Source organism: Nicotiana sylvestris, chromosome 1 (assembly GCF_000393655.2).
Source record: "Nicotiana sylvestris chromosome 1, ASM39365v2, whole genome shotgun sequence".
Lineage (NCBI taxonomy): Eukaryota > Viridiplantae > Streptophyta > Magnoliopsida > Solanales > Solanaceae > Nicotiana > Nicotiana sylvestris.
In genome coordinates, this window is record NC_091057.1 from 33,897,437 (window position 1) to 33,913,002 (window position 15,566).

The following is a 15,566-nucleotide window of genomic DNA, read 5'->3' on the forward strand; positions in this document are numbered from 1 at the left end:
GCATGTTCGTGAGATTGTATTCTCAATATTTTGTACTCTCTTTTATATAGTGGATTGCTCATCTCCGCCGTGGACGTAGGTCGGTTGACCGAACCACGTTAAATTTGTGTCTTTTTTTGGTAGATTTCTCTTTTATTGTATGATTTATCGTCGTTCAAGGTTTGCTTTGTTAGCTTTTGCATGAAACCTGACTTCTTTCGGTCATAACAAGTGGTATCAAAGCGAGGTTCAAGACAGGTTCATCTAGGCAGATTTAGTTCTAGAAGCAACCTATTTGACGGTAATCAAGATTTCTGGTGAGAAATTTGATCGGAGTGCTACGCACATTGAGACAAATTTCGTGGTGGAGATTTGGAGATGCGACTTGTTGAAGGCTATGTGAAGAAGGTGGATCAAGTTTATTTTGTCAGAAAATTAGGCCAAGGTGGAGAATTGTTAGGTTTTGCCATAATTTTCTTACCATATTTGGTTTTCCTATTTGTTAAAGGAAAGGGCAACATGTTTACCTTAATTGGGTTTTACTTCTTGTAGAAGGAAATTATAAATCTTCCTGGCTAGTCCTTTTTCTTGTAAGAAAAGGTTTGGACTTCTATAAATTGAAGATCCTTCCTTCTCATTCAGTAGCATCCACGATGCAGTCATAGGGGGCTTGAGAGTCTTGTTTAGAGGGAGAACTTTACAGGATAAGTGTTAGTGTGTCACTTGTGTTTGCCTCTTTGTGAGGTTGTTCTCTCGATATTTTGTACTCTCTTTTATATAGTGGATTGCTCATCTCTGCCGTGGACGTAGGTCATTTGACCGAACCACGTTATATGTTTGTGTCTCTTTTGGTAGATTTCTCTTTTATTGTCTGATTTATCGTCGTTGATGGTTTGCTTTACTAGCTTCCGCATGACACCTGACTTTTTTCGGTCCTAACAAGTGGTATCAGAGCGAGGTTCAAGTCAGGTTCATCTTGGCGGGTTCAGTTTCTAGACGCAACATATTTGACGATAATCATATTTTTTGTCTGAGAAATTTGACCGGAGTGCTACGCACGTTGAGACAAACTTTATAGTGGAGATTCGGAGATGCGACCTGCTGAAGGCTATGTGAAGAAGGTGGATCAAGTTTATTTTGTCAGAAAATTCAGGTCAAGGGGGAGAATTGTTAGGTGTTTGTCTAGATTTTCTTACCATAATTGGTTTTCCTATCTCATAAAGGAAAGGACAACATATTTATCATAATTGAGTTTTTCTTTTCCGAGAGGGAAAATATAATTCTTCCATATTTGGCTAGTCCCTTTTCTTGTAGGAAAAGGGAGTTCTATAAATTGAAGATCCGTCCTTCTCATTCAGCAGCATCCACAATGTAGGCATATGGGGTTTGAGAGTCGTATTTAGAGGGAGAACTTTACGAGACAAGTGTTAGTGTGTCAATTGTGTTTGCCTCTTCGTGAGGTTGTTTTCTCAATATTTTGTACTCTCTTTTATATAGTGGATTGTTCATCTCCGCCGTGGATGTAGGTTAGTTGACTGAACCACGTTAAATATTTGTGTCTTCTTTGGTAGATTTCTCTTTTATTGTATGATTTATCGTCGTTCAAGATTTGATTTGCTAGCTTCCGTATGACACCTGATTTTTTCGGTCCTAACAAAGCGCTCCCTAACAAAGACGACTCCATACTTAGAGACTCAAACTCGAGACCTCTGGTTAAGGATGAAGGAGTACTTACCATTCCACCACAACCCTTGTCGGTAAGTTGAGCTAGAGTTTGCAGCTGATAATGTTTAGGAGAAACGTAACAATTAGTAATATTTTGTCAAGTTGGGATAAATTTGAGAATTCACCAAATTAAATAAAAAAATAAAAGGAAAAAATACTACTCCATCTAACAATAAAAGGGACAATTTTCGTCTTTCGTATTTTTCATTTTCGAATATAATTTGTTACGCTTAAATGTTGGATGATGATGCAGAAGCAGCAGCAAAATACATTAACTGTTTGCTTTTACCGATTTTTGCTTACTTATATAAGTGGTCCTGAACTTATATGTGTATAGGGTTCTTTATTTGTGGTTTTCTAGTTTTCATTTAAAGAATGTTCATGAGTCCTTCTCTAATGATACTAAGTTACATAATTCAAATAAACAATAGATTTATTCAAGGGTCAAATTTGAATTGATTTTAAAGTTTTACATATTAGAACTTTTTATACACAATTCAATTAGTGAAGGCTTTAATGCAAAAAAAATTAGTTGATTAACAAAGCTAATCTGATTCAATAACTATTGTACATGACGTTTTCTATTACTTAAATTCATTAATTGTTCCAAGTATAATGTAGTTATTCTAATTCATACTTGGCTCATTTTTCACAAGGCGATTTAAATATAAGAATATATTCGGGACATGTATCTTTAATTAAGGAAGTTCTACTTATATGTAAAAACTATAAAATGTCAGTTCTTTTTCTTCGTTAGGACTTGCTTCAGCTTTGCATTGCCAACTAAATGAACTCAAACATTAAAATTAGTACATCTACGCTACTATATAGTGTTTGATGAGATCGGTCAAAATAAAGTTTGCAAAAATGGTTACAATCGCATTAACTAACTCCATAGTTTATTTTATACAGGTATCATTCCTCCCTCCACGATATAGGGTTTTGTGAAACCCTACTTTTCTCCATTATAGTGATGCATGTATTTTGAAGTTCAAATAACTCAGTCAATTTGCATTGTCATCTATTTTACGTGAAAAAATCTGTAAGAAACTTCAAGTTATGATTATGGCATTTTGTCTTGTAGATGACTTCATTCAACAGTGTCCATCATTATTTGCTTTCGGAAAATGAAAATGAAATCTGTTCTTCATAGCCATTACGCTTGTTTTTAAGTTTTTAACTCCCAGAAACTATATATATCATGGCCATGAAGAAGAGTATCCATTTTCTTTTTCCAATATTCTTTTTTTTTTAGCATAAAAATATTTATTTATAATAGCTAGAGTACAGGTGGTAGCGAACTACCGCCATTACAAGTGCCCTGATGGGTTATGAATATGCCTCTTAGGGCATTGTCATTACGTAAGACAGCCAACTTACAACACGTAAAAGTCGAGACTTTCCTAATACAAACATGACCTTCCTGATCTTTGTGATAGGCATCTATCACAGGTTCAGGAGGTAAAACAAAAGTACACAATTTATTATATCTAAGCTGCTTAAGAGCTTCTTTTGCCAAAAGATGTGCAACACCGTTTCCTTCACGAAAGCTATGCTTTACCACGATCTCCCCTATTTCCATTCCTTCTCCATTAACCACCCGCATTCATAGATTAAGTCATTGTAAGTGAGATAATCTTCATGAAGAAATCTTATAATCTCAGTGGCGTCCGTGTCCACTTCAATTGGGACTGTTTTTCCCTTGACAATGAGCTGAAGTGTCTGCTGCAATGCTTGTAATTCTACTTGAGTTGGGGCCACTGCATGTGTTTTCTTGTGGTACCTGATAACTAGGGATTCTATCCTATTTTATGTTCCTTTTTGCTTAGGTTTTGGATTAAAAGTGTGTACAAGTATTTCCGAAAGCTAACTTATTGTGCTTGTTTGCAGTGTTTGGTCAAAAAGAGACAAGGACGTCATAACCAGCTCAAAAAAGAGTGAAACATGTACAAGTTCAAAGCCGAGTCAAAAGAGCGCTGGCAGCAAAGAAACAATCGTGAACACGGAGAGTCCACCGCTGAGACGGTCTTGATTTCGCTCTCAGCGGTGGCAAAGTTCAGAGAGTGTGTTTTGGGCTTAACCAGTCACCACTGCCCGCGGAGAAATTGCGCAGCAGGGGTAGCTTTAGCGCGGCAGCGGTCGAGTTACCGCCCTCAGCGATAGTCAGAATCAGAGAGCCAAAAGTGGAGCTAAAAGTTGAAGACCGCGGTCCGCACTTGATTTTGTGCGGCCGTGGTAGTCTTAGCGCTGCAGCGGTCCATTTTCCGCTGTCAGCGGAACCTCCGTAGGGGCATTTTTGTCCAAAAAATTTAGCTGTGTATAAATAGTTCTTTTTCAGATTTTTAGGTCATCTGTTGTTTAGAGAGCACGTGAACCGCCTCCTTTTACCTTTTTGAGTAATTTTATAACATCTTTAGCAATTAATCTTAGATTCTTCTCTTGTAATTACTTTTTATGGGTTATATTTCATCTAAATTTTTGATTTCTTCTTTGATTATGAGTAGCTAAACCCATTAGTAAGGTTGTGGCTCAACCCTAGTGTGGGTATTTAATGGGTCTTCAATTTTAGGGCTTAAATATTTATGGGTGAATGATATTTGACTTGATTTATGCTTTAAATGTTGAATTGGTGGTTACCAATACTGATTTGTACCTTTTTGACTTAGACTCTTCTTGAGAAAGAGAGACTAAGTGTAGGAAATTCAAGCCAATAAGGAATTGGGGTACATTCAAGAGATTGATAGCCCCAATTAAAAGGTTAAATCTAGAGATAGTAATACCCGACTTGAGCCAATTTTGCTGCATTATTTGAACACCCAATTGGGCTTGAGGAAGCCAATTAGGGCAAAGTCACTACAAATACCGAGAGGTATAGAGTGAGTAGTTATGTGCAATGGCTATATCAAGATCCTAATTATAACAAATTTGCCCTAAGTTTTAGATCCCGTTAGATACCCACTTAGGTGCAAGTCATTTCCCTAGTGCCTTTAGACCCATTAAGAAAACCTTATAAAAATATCATACTTAGCTTATTTTCCTACATCATTAGTATTAAATAGAATAGTAAACAAACAAAGAATTATTGGAAGTGCAATCAAGAACATCGCACATTGCAAGATTATATAGGAACCCAATTCCAAACATATTTTAGCTCTCTGTAGATTAGATCCCGACCTTTTGGATAAAAGCTGCATCGACCGCTCTTGCCACTCTATAGCAAGGTTGGAGCCGATCACTTTTTGGTGTCGTTGCCGGGGAGCTAAACGGGTTTGGCTATCTATCTGACTAGTTTTGTGTCTTATTTTTCTTTCCTTCTGTGTTACTAACTTGTGTGTATCATCAATTCAGGTACAAAATGGCTAACAATGATCCTCTTGGAAATATTCTACCGGGGGAGGAGGTAGATGATAATGGTGAGGATGAGGTGCCTCTAGTACCTCAAGGTCAAAGAAGAGGCCGTCAGGCCAATGACAATGTTCCAGACCCTCCCCCGCCTTCTCCAAGAGTCGCTCCTCGGGTGCTTCCAAATGAAGGATACGCAAGTACAATTGTCCCACCCCGGATCTGGGGCAATTTCCAAATTACAAATGTGGTATTGACTTTATTGGAGCACCGAGAGTATTTCACAGGCGCTCCCCATCAGAATGCATATAAACATCTTAAAGGCTTTGTGGATACCTGTTGGGGAAGCAAACCGACCAATGTGTTAGAGGATGCATTGAGATTGACATTGTTCCCTTTTTCACTTAGAGGGAAAGCTTTGGACTGGCTTGAAAGGCTTCCCAACCATTCCATCACTACGTGGGATGAGTTGGCGGACAAGTTTATAGCTAAGTTTTTCTCGCCAGGGCATATGGCGACTTTGAGAGATGAGATTTTGGCCTTCAAACAGGAACCTAATGAACCACTTCATGAGATCTGGGAGAGATATCGAACAATGGTGAAAGAATGTTCGAACAATGATATGACCGAAGCAATGATCCAGCAGACATTTTACCGTGGCATTAACACGACCAATCAGTGTGTAGTGAACCAGCTAGCGGGGGGAAATTTTATGAACACACCTTATGCTGAGGCATATGAGATATTGGATGAGATGGCAGATACTTCCTCAGCTTGGCAAAGTCCAGCTAATGTGCCACAGGGTAATTCGACTGTCATTCACTTGTACAAAGATCTCCACAACCATGGCCAAGCAATAGTAGAGTTAACTACAACAATGAACCAGTTGGCAAAAGCTCAATTGCAACAAGTTCAAGCGACGAGGCAAGTAAATGCTATGAAAGGTGTCAACATGTTGGTCAACAAGAGGCGACAAAGAGGTCAACAAGGTAAAGGTAGTCCGGATCAATATGAGCAGGGTAGTGGTGGTTTCAACCAAGATGATGGGTATGATGAGCAAAGTGAAGAAGTGCAGGACGTGAACAATTATCAAGGACAAAGGGGAAATGCTCCTAACCAACAAAAACAGTGGTGATCCCAAGGAAATTGGGGGAATAAAAACCAACAAGGAAATAGCAATTAGGGGAACAACAATCAGAATCAGGGCAATCAGAACAACCAGGGCAACTGCAGTGGAAACAACAACAATTAGGAAGGAAACAACAACCAAGGGGGTTGGAATAATGGCAATCAAGAGAATCGGGGGCAAGGATTTCAAAGACCTCCGATGTATCAACAACCAAACAACCCGCCTTCATTTCCATCCCAAGGTTCTAGCTTGTCAAATAATGAGATGGGAAGGATCGAGATGATGTTTGAACAAATGATGAATAAGAATGCCGACTCTAATGCCAGTTGGCATACCATAATACTTCAATCTGAAACTTGGAGGTTCAACTTGGCTAGATTTTGCAATCTTTGAATACTCGCCCTAAAAGGGCTCTACCTAGTGATACGGTAGTAAACCCGAAGGTTGGGAACTACACCGGGCATGCAATGGCGGTGATCACTAGAAGCGGTCGAGGTGGTGATATGAATACCTCCAAGCAAAAGGAAGTTGTGAGTGATGAGGTTGAAGTGCAAGATAATGATGTTCCTATAGTTGATGAGCAAGTGAGTGAAGAGGATTTGAATACGGAAGTAAGAATTGATATTCATGATAATGAGGTGGAGACTCAAGATGACGTGAACCCATCTAGGGAACACATAATAGACATACTGGAAACGGTAGTGCCCAAGGCTAAGGATCCCTTGCCAAGGCCTCCTCCACCTTACCCTCAAAGACTTGTGAAGCAAAAGAATGAAAACCAATTTAAGAAGTCTATTGAGATGATGAAAAGCTTGTCGATCAATGTTCCTTTGGTGGAAGCTCTTGAGCAAATGCCAGGTTACGCCAAGTTCATAAAGACTTGGTGACTAAAAAGAGATCCATGGATTGTGAGACCATCAAAATGACTCATCAAGTAAGTGCAATTGTGCACTCGATGGCTCCAAAGCTTGAAGATCATGGCGCTTTCACCATTCCATGTACCACTAGGAGTGCGGATTTTGCAAAGGCATTATGTGATTTGGGAGCAAGTATCAATTTGATGCCTTACTCCGTGTTCAAAATTTTGGGTATTGGTCAACTGAGAGCTACTTCAATGAGATTACAAATGGAGGATAGAACAATGAAGAGACCGCTTGGTATTATTGATGATGTTCTTGTCCGATGGACAAGTTTATTTTGCCTGCTTACTTTGTGATTCTGGACTGCGAGGTCGACTATGAGGTGCCGATAATATTGGAAAGACCTTTCCTTGCAACTAGGAAGGCAGTGATTAATGTGGAAGCATGGGAGCTCACCTTCCGGGTGGGTGATGAAAAAGTAGTCTTTCATGTATGTAAATCAATGAGGCAGCCGAATAGTACTGAAGTGTGCTCTTTTGTGGATCTTTCACGGAGGTGATAGTTGATGATACTAGTGTCATGATCAATGTAGAGGAACCTTTAGAATCGGTATTGTTGAACCTTGATGTGAATGAGGATGAAGGTCGGGTGGAGTGTGTAATTGCTTTGCACGGAATGGGCTCTTATTCTTATGAGCCCCGTAAGCTTTCTTTGGATCTTGAGAATAGAAAGACTCCGCCAACAAAGCCCTCAATTGAGGAACCTCCCATTTTGGAGCTGAAGCATTTACCTTCAAACCTCAGGTATGGATTCTTAGGCCCTAATTCAACCTTACCTGTTATTCTTTCGTCTTGTCTTACTAATGTGCAGGTAGATGCAACACTGGAGGTGCTCCAAAGAAGGAAGAAGTCAATTGGATAGACTCTAGCTGATATTCGAGGAATAAGCCCCACCTTTTGCATGCACAAGATTATACTTGAAGATGATGCCAAGCCCTCCGTGGAACATCAAAGGAGGTTGAACGAGGCTATGCAAGAGGTTGTCAAAAAGGAGGTGATCAAGTGGTTGGATGCAAGGGTTGTGTACCCCATCTCGGATAGTTCTTGGACTTCGCCAGTGCAATATGTGCCAAAGAAGGGTAGTATGATTGTGGTTACCAATGAGCAAAATGAGTTGATTCCCACCAGGATTGTCACCGGATGGAGGGTGTGCATGGACTACCGCAAGCTGAATAAAGTTACCCGCAAGGATCATTTTCCATTGCCCTTTCTTAACCAGATGCTAGATAGACTTGTTGGGCGTGCCTTCTACTGCTTTCTGGATGGGTACTCAGGTTACAACCAGATTTTGATTACTCCAGAAGATCAGGAGAAAACTACCTTCACATGTACGTATGGAACCTTTGCATTTTCTAGGATGCCATTAAGTTTGTGTAATGCACCGGCTACCTTCTAACGGTGTATGATGGCTATATTTACCGATATGGTGAAGGACTTTTTGGAAGTGTTCATGGATGATTTTAGTGTTGTGGATGACTCCTTTGATGAGTGTTTGAAGAATCTTGACAAGATGTTAGCCTAGTGTAAAGAGACAAATCTTGTGCTTAACTGGGAAAAATGCCACTTTATGGTCGATGAGGGCATTGTCCTTGGCCATAAGATCTCAAATCACGGTATAGAGGTGGACAAGGCTAAAATTGAAGTAATTTCAAAGCTTTCTCCTCCTACTTCAGTCAAGGGGGTTAGGAGTTTTCTTGGGCATGCGGGGTTCTATCAAAGATTCATCAAAGACTTTTCTAAGGTAGTGAATCTTTTGTGCAAATTATTGGAAAAAGATGCCAAGTTCATGTTTAATGAGGAATGTATGAAAGCTTTTGAACTTCTCAAGCACAAATTGAAAACCACTCACATTATTACCGCACCCATTTGGAGCTTACCTTTTGAGCTCATGTGTGACGCAAGTGATGTCACGGTAGGAGCGGTATTGGGTCAAAGAGTAAACAAGATATTTCACCCGGTGTATTATGCACGCAAAATAATGAATGATGCTCCAGTGAATTACACTGTGATGGAAAAAGAGTTGCTAGTAATTGTATTTGTAATGAAGATGTTTAGGCCTTATATCACGGGTGCCAAGGTGATAGTTCATATTGACCATGCACCACTCCGCTACTTGATGACAAAGAATGATTTTAAGGCTCGGTTGATGAGATGGGTTCTATTGCTTCAAGAGTTTGACCTTGAGGTTGTTGATTGAAAAAGGAGTGAAAACCAAGTGGCGGACCACTTGTCCCGCTTGGAGGAGGATGGGAGGTCCCGTGATGGCCTCAAAATTAATGATTCATTCCCTGATGAGCAACTCCTCTCTGTATCTGTGAATAGCATGCCTTGGTTTGCGGATGTTGCCAACTTTCTTGTGACCGATATTGTTCCGTATGAGCTCTCTTCTAACCAAAGGAAAAAGATTAAACGGGATAGCTTGGACTACTACTGGGATGAGCCTTACTTGTTCAAAATCTGTAATGATGGTGTGATCCGGAGATGTATTCCGGAAGAGGAGCAAATGAGTACTCCCTCCGTTTCATATTAAATGAGGTACTTTCCTTTTTAGTCTGTTCCAAAACAAATGACACATTTCCAAATTTGAAAATAATTCAACTTTAAACTCTTTCATTTTACCCATTTACCCTTAATGAGAAGCTTTTATAGCCACACAAATATCATGGCCCCACAAACTTTTTAGCCCTTAAGCTTTTAAGACCACAAGTTTCAAAAGTCTTCTTCTTTTTTCTTAAATCTCGTTCCGAGTCAAACTACCTCATATAATATGAAACGGAGGGAGTATTTTGGATGCTTGTCATTCCTCTTCCTACGGTGGTCATCATGGTGGGGCGAGGATAGCTCCAAAGGTGCTTAGCTGTGGTTTTTATTGGCCTACATTGTACAAGGATACGTGTGAGCTTGTGAAGAGATGTGATGAGTGTCAAAGAGCAGGTGAAATATCAAAGAAAGATGAAATGTCTCTCACTACTATTCTTGAGGTTGACATATTTGATGTGTGTGGCATTGACTTCATGGGACCCTTTGTGAGTTTATGTGGCAACACATATATTCTAGTGGCCATTGATTATGTTTACAAATGGGTTGAGGCTATGGCTTTACCCAACAACGAGGCCCAGAATGTGGTGGCTTTTCTCAAGAAGAATATCTTTACTCGGTTTGGTACTCCTAGAACGATCATCAGTGATGAGGGTCCTCATTCTACAATAAGGCATTTGACACTTTGCTTGCAAAGTATGGTGTCAATCACAAGGTTTCAACCCCTTACCATTCTCAGTCTAGTGGGCAAGTTGAGGTCTCCAACAGGGAGATTAAGGGCATATTATCAAAGACTGTCAATGCAAATAGGACTGACTGGTCAAAGAAACTGGATGATGCTTTGTGGGCTTATAGGACTGCTTACAAGACTCCGATTGGTATGTCTCCGTACCGGTTGGTGTTTAGGAAAGCTTGCCATCTCCCAGTTGAGTTAGAGCACAAGGCCATGTGGGCTTTGAGAAAGTTAATCTTGAATGGAATGTTGCATCAAATCTTCGGGTGGATCAACTCAATGAGCTTAATGAGTTCTGATTTCATGGCTATTCCAGTTCGTCCTTGTATAAGGGCAAGATGAAGTACTTACATGAAAAGTATGCCCGTAGCAAAGAATTCAAAGAAGGTGACTTGGTTCTCTTATTCAACTCCCGGTTACGATTGTTCCCGGAAAAGCTCAAATCAAAATGGAGTGGACCTTTTGAGGTGGTGCTTGTGACTCCGTTTGGTGCTCTTGATTTGTAAAACAAAAAATGGTAAAATTTCAGAGTTAATGGGAATGGAGTGAAGCACTATCTTGGCAAGTTTGATGATAGCCACGTAGTGGCAATGATCCATCTCAAGTGATTGATGGTAACCTGCATCATGTCGCGACGTTAAATCAGGCACTTCTTGGGAGGCAACCCATGTGTTTTTGTTTTTTTTATTTACTTTTTAGTGTAGGATTTGTTTTTGAACTAACTAGTTGTGAGATGTGTGTAGAAATATTTGATGCAGTGCAGGAATAAGCTGGAAAAATTTGGCACTCTTTGAAGTTGGATCACTGACAGAGCTCCATTTTTCGCGGTCAGCGATGGCCTTATCACGGAGGTGTAAATTGGTGGCGGAAGCGGGATTGAAAAGCCCAAAATGAGACTTTTTTGAAGTTCCCACCGTGTCCGCGGTACCGTTTACCTCTCTCAATGGTAGTTTTAGTACAGCAGATCTTCAGTTTTTCACAAGCGCGGACCGCGATGATTTACCGCGGCCGCACTAGGTAAGTTGTGTGGGTCCTAGGGTATTGTCTATAAATAGAACCTCAGGAAGCCATTTACCCTTTTCGATCTTTTTACTCTCAAGCACAAATTCTCACTGTTCACATTAGCCGTAATTTGCACAAACACAATCAAAGTTCATTTTTCACCGCACATCTCACATCTGGTAATTTCGCTCATTCATTATTCTTTAATTTTGCATTTGTTTTTCTTTTAGTTGTTAGTTTTTACTACTTCTTCCCCTTTTCTTTTAATTTTGACCTAGGATTGTTTAGTATTAATTAGATTAGGCTTAAAAGACTTAGGATTTATTAATGAATACCTAGTGGGATTAACAATGTAGAGGATATTGCTAAATGCATGACAATTTGAAACCCTAGGTTGACTCAGCCCGATTTTGACTTCCGCGACAGCGGTTGATTTTCCGCGGTCAGCACTGCTGAGTTATCTCTAAGTTGGAAATATTGATGATCGTGGTCAGCGGTGACAATTTCCGCTGACAGCAGTCCAACTACCGTGGCCGCGCTTCTGTTCTCGCGGTCAGTGGTGCTTAAGTCAGCGAAGTAAAAACATGGGTCCATGGCCGCGATTGATTTTTCGCGGATAGCGATGCAACTTCCGCGGTCGTGCTCAATTTTCCGCGCTCAGCGGCAGTATAGAATCAGAGGGTAGGTAGTCTGATCCCCACACCTCATGGGCGCGATGCATTTTTCGTGGTCAGCGGTGTTCATTCCGCAGTTGCGCTTTTTTTTCCGCTGTCAGCGGTTTGCAATTTTTCTAGGCACTGTAAATTGTTCTTCTGTTTATCTTCACTGTTTTTTCTATCACCAGTATTAACACTCTTCCACTGATTACGTTTGCAGATAATAGTTAAATCTAGAGGCGGCGGTGAGAAACAAAAGGGGAAAGCAGAGTCCTCCCGGGGTAAAGGACGAGGACAATTTAAGTTAACCCCTGCAATACGGAAATCCATAGGGCAACTGAGGAAGAATATTAGAGTTGTAGACAAAGATGCATTACACTCAGAGGGGAGTGACTATGTCCCCTCCCGGGAGGCCTCAGAGGGTGACTCTATGCCAACACATGTACCAGACTTCCCGGGGAGACTCCAGTTGATAGATGAGCCTACACCCCCAGCCTCTCCTACTTCTCATGCCTTTTTTGAGTCGTCTAATGGCTCAGCAGAGAGTGGTGAGTCCTCAGCTTCAGCCTTACCCACAACTTTGTCACCGGCACAAGATCTCATAGATGTAGATGCCGAGGTACGGGATGATGGGAAAGGGGGTGACACCCAGACCGGAGGTGTGGAAAGGACTAGAAACCCGAAGGTGTGGCAACAAAGGTTCATCAGTGAGCTGGCATACCATAAGTTTAGGGAGTGATGGCCTCAAAAGTCACTCATACATGAGCGCCAGTTCATAGAGCGGGATCTTCTGCCTCACAACCTCAATGTGAAGCAACACTTCAATGAACGAGTGGGATGGGAGTACTTCACTAGCAAGGTGTCGGATGCTAATGAGCACCTAGTCAAGGAATTCTATGCCAATGCCTCCCACATCAAAAAGGGCACAAAAGTGACTATGATACGGAACCTGAAGGTCAAGTTTGATGGGAAGACGATCAATGATTACCTGGGATTCAATGATGAAGATGAGTCACTGTACTTAGAGAAAGTGGCGATGGATGAGGCAGCCCGCCCGTGGTTGGCATCACTTCTGGCTCTCCCGGATACTACTCCAGCATGGTTAACAGTAGGGGTTCCTATCTTGAGGAACAACCTAAACTTTGATGCAAAGGGTTGGGAGACCTTTGTAAGCAGCAGACTAGACCCCACTACTCACGAAAACACCATGCCGGTTTCCCGGGCGATTGTAGTGGCGGCTATCATGGCGGGGTTCCCGATCAATGTCGGGAATATCATGTCTAGGGTGATCACCAGAGTGGTCAATGAGGGTAATAGATCTTACGCCTTCCTGAACTTCCTCACCATGTACTTGGAAGATCAGGAGGTGGAGAAAAGAAATTTTGATGTCATGGTAAAGCCCAAGAAGCCCTTCTCATGGTGCAACCTTCAGGGTCCATGCAACCCTAAATCTAAGGGATCCAAGGGCAAAGGTACTACTTCTACTGGTCTTTACCTCAGTACCATCTACTTCCATGCCATTCTCAGTGCCATCCTCCTTAGCATACCCGTTGACTGCTCACTTGTTGATATAAACACTCTCCAGCATCAACAACTGGATGCAGGCAGCAACTTCTAAGCTATATGTGCTATCCAGTTCAGTGGCAGCCGCACAGCTACAGGTGCCAACTTCAGTAAAACACTTAAGGAGCTGAGCAAGCAGACAAAGAAGCTGAAAAAGACTCGGGCCTCGAAGGAGTAGATGAAGCAATTGAGGGGAGAGGTGGAGAAGATGAAGTCAGCTGGCGACCTACCATTGGAGCTACTATTACAAGACCAGCTTCCAGCAGCTCAGACAGAGCAGGTTCAGGAGCAGGAGACTGAAGGAGAGCCCAGGAGGAGGAGAGTGATGCCCCGGGTTGATGATGAAGACATTGAGTTGGAGGATCCTAAGGGAGGTGCCTCTAGCCAGCTACAGGTCCCCGAGCCAGGTGATCCAAGGACCCAGCCACAGGACCCCATGCAGACAGAGAACCCATAGGGAGTTTTCTTTACTCTCTACCCTTCTTTTTGATCTTATTTTTGGTTAGTTAGCATTAAGAACAATGCTAGTTTTCATTTGAGGGGGTAATCCTACTTTGATGATTTGGTAGTTGGTTTGTAATGATGATATTATTTTTTCTTTATGCTTATTTTTCACTATTGGTATGTATATAATTTTACCATTTATTTCACTTTTTGTTATTTTTCAATCTTGGTCTGTACATAACGTTACTCTCTCATGTATATATTCATTCCCTCTTATGTATATTCGTCTAAATCCCCTATTGTACATATTTAGTTTACTTTGTGCATTTTAATTCATAACTTCTTTTGCAATATTCCTTAATAGTATAACTTCTTATTTCATTTAACAGCTTTTTTTTGGTTCGTAACTTTTTATTTTACAAGTTTTTTTGATCAATAAGCCTTTGATTTTCTTAATACCATGGTTCTTTCCAAAGGTAGAGTTTGTGCGAACCGGGTGACTCTTCCCGATGATGGATGGCATGACAACCTTCTTAAGGGTTTGAGTCTGTTTTTCTTTTCGTTTTTATGTAAATAGTAGTTAGTGAGCAATAGTGCCTCAAGCAAAGCTTCACTTGGGCCTAACACATTTACCTTTGACCTTATGGTTAAAAACAAATTGGTGTGTATAGGATGGTGATAGTTATGACCTTGAGACTCTTGTGTTGACTAAACAATCATCGAGTAATTTCTTGGAACTATTTGTGTTGCTCAAATCTTAGTTAAGGTTGTTGTGGGCCCCCAACTCTGTCTCTTTAGCAAACCTATAGCTTGTGTGTTGAGGTATTGATTTGCAAATCCAAGTCTCGTGCCAATGAGTCTAGAACTTGCTCTGAATGTTTGTCTAGGCGAAATCCTAAGTGTAGCTCGACTTGAGAAGTGATTATAGGCTCTCCTTGATCCAAAATTGAAGCTTGAAAACATCTATACCCTACGAAGAATAAAATACATAGTCAACTTCGTTGAGCCATAGCCCTTATTCTTTCAGCATCCATGATACAAGCCTTTATCCATTCTAAAATAATCCTCTCTTGGCACTCAATCTTTCCTTAGTACAAGGCAAAAACATAAGTTTGGGGGGAGAGACGAGGAATGCAAAAGTGATAAAAGGTACAAAATGCAGAAAAGGAAAGGCAAAAGAAAAAGAAAGAAAATCCAAAAAGTCAAAAAGAAAGTGAACAATGTAGAAGAAATGAAGGGATTCAATAAAAGCAAAAGATGAAAGGCTTGGAAAGATTAGAAAGGAGAAAAGGGATTGAAATGAACAAGAAAGAGTGACAGTGTGTCTCTCTAAACCCTAAGGAATAAGTAAATGACTCAAAGAGTCAAGAAAATGTGTGCCAAAGTGAAGCAAATGAAGTGCTTAAGGAAAAATGACACCTTTCTAAACCAATAAATCCTACCCTGAACCAAAAGCCTTCATTACATTCCCGCAAAAGCCCTATATGATCTTGAGTTGAGTGAGCTTACATTAGTGGTGACTCACATAAGGGGCAA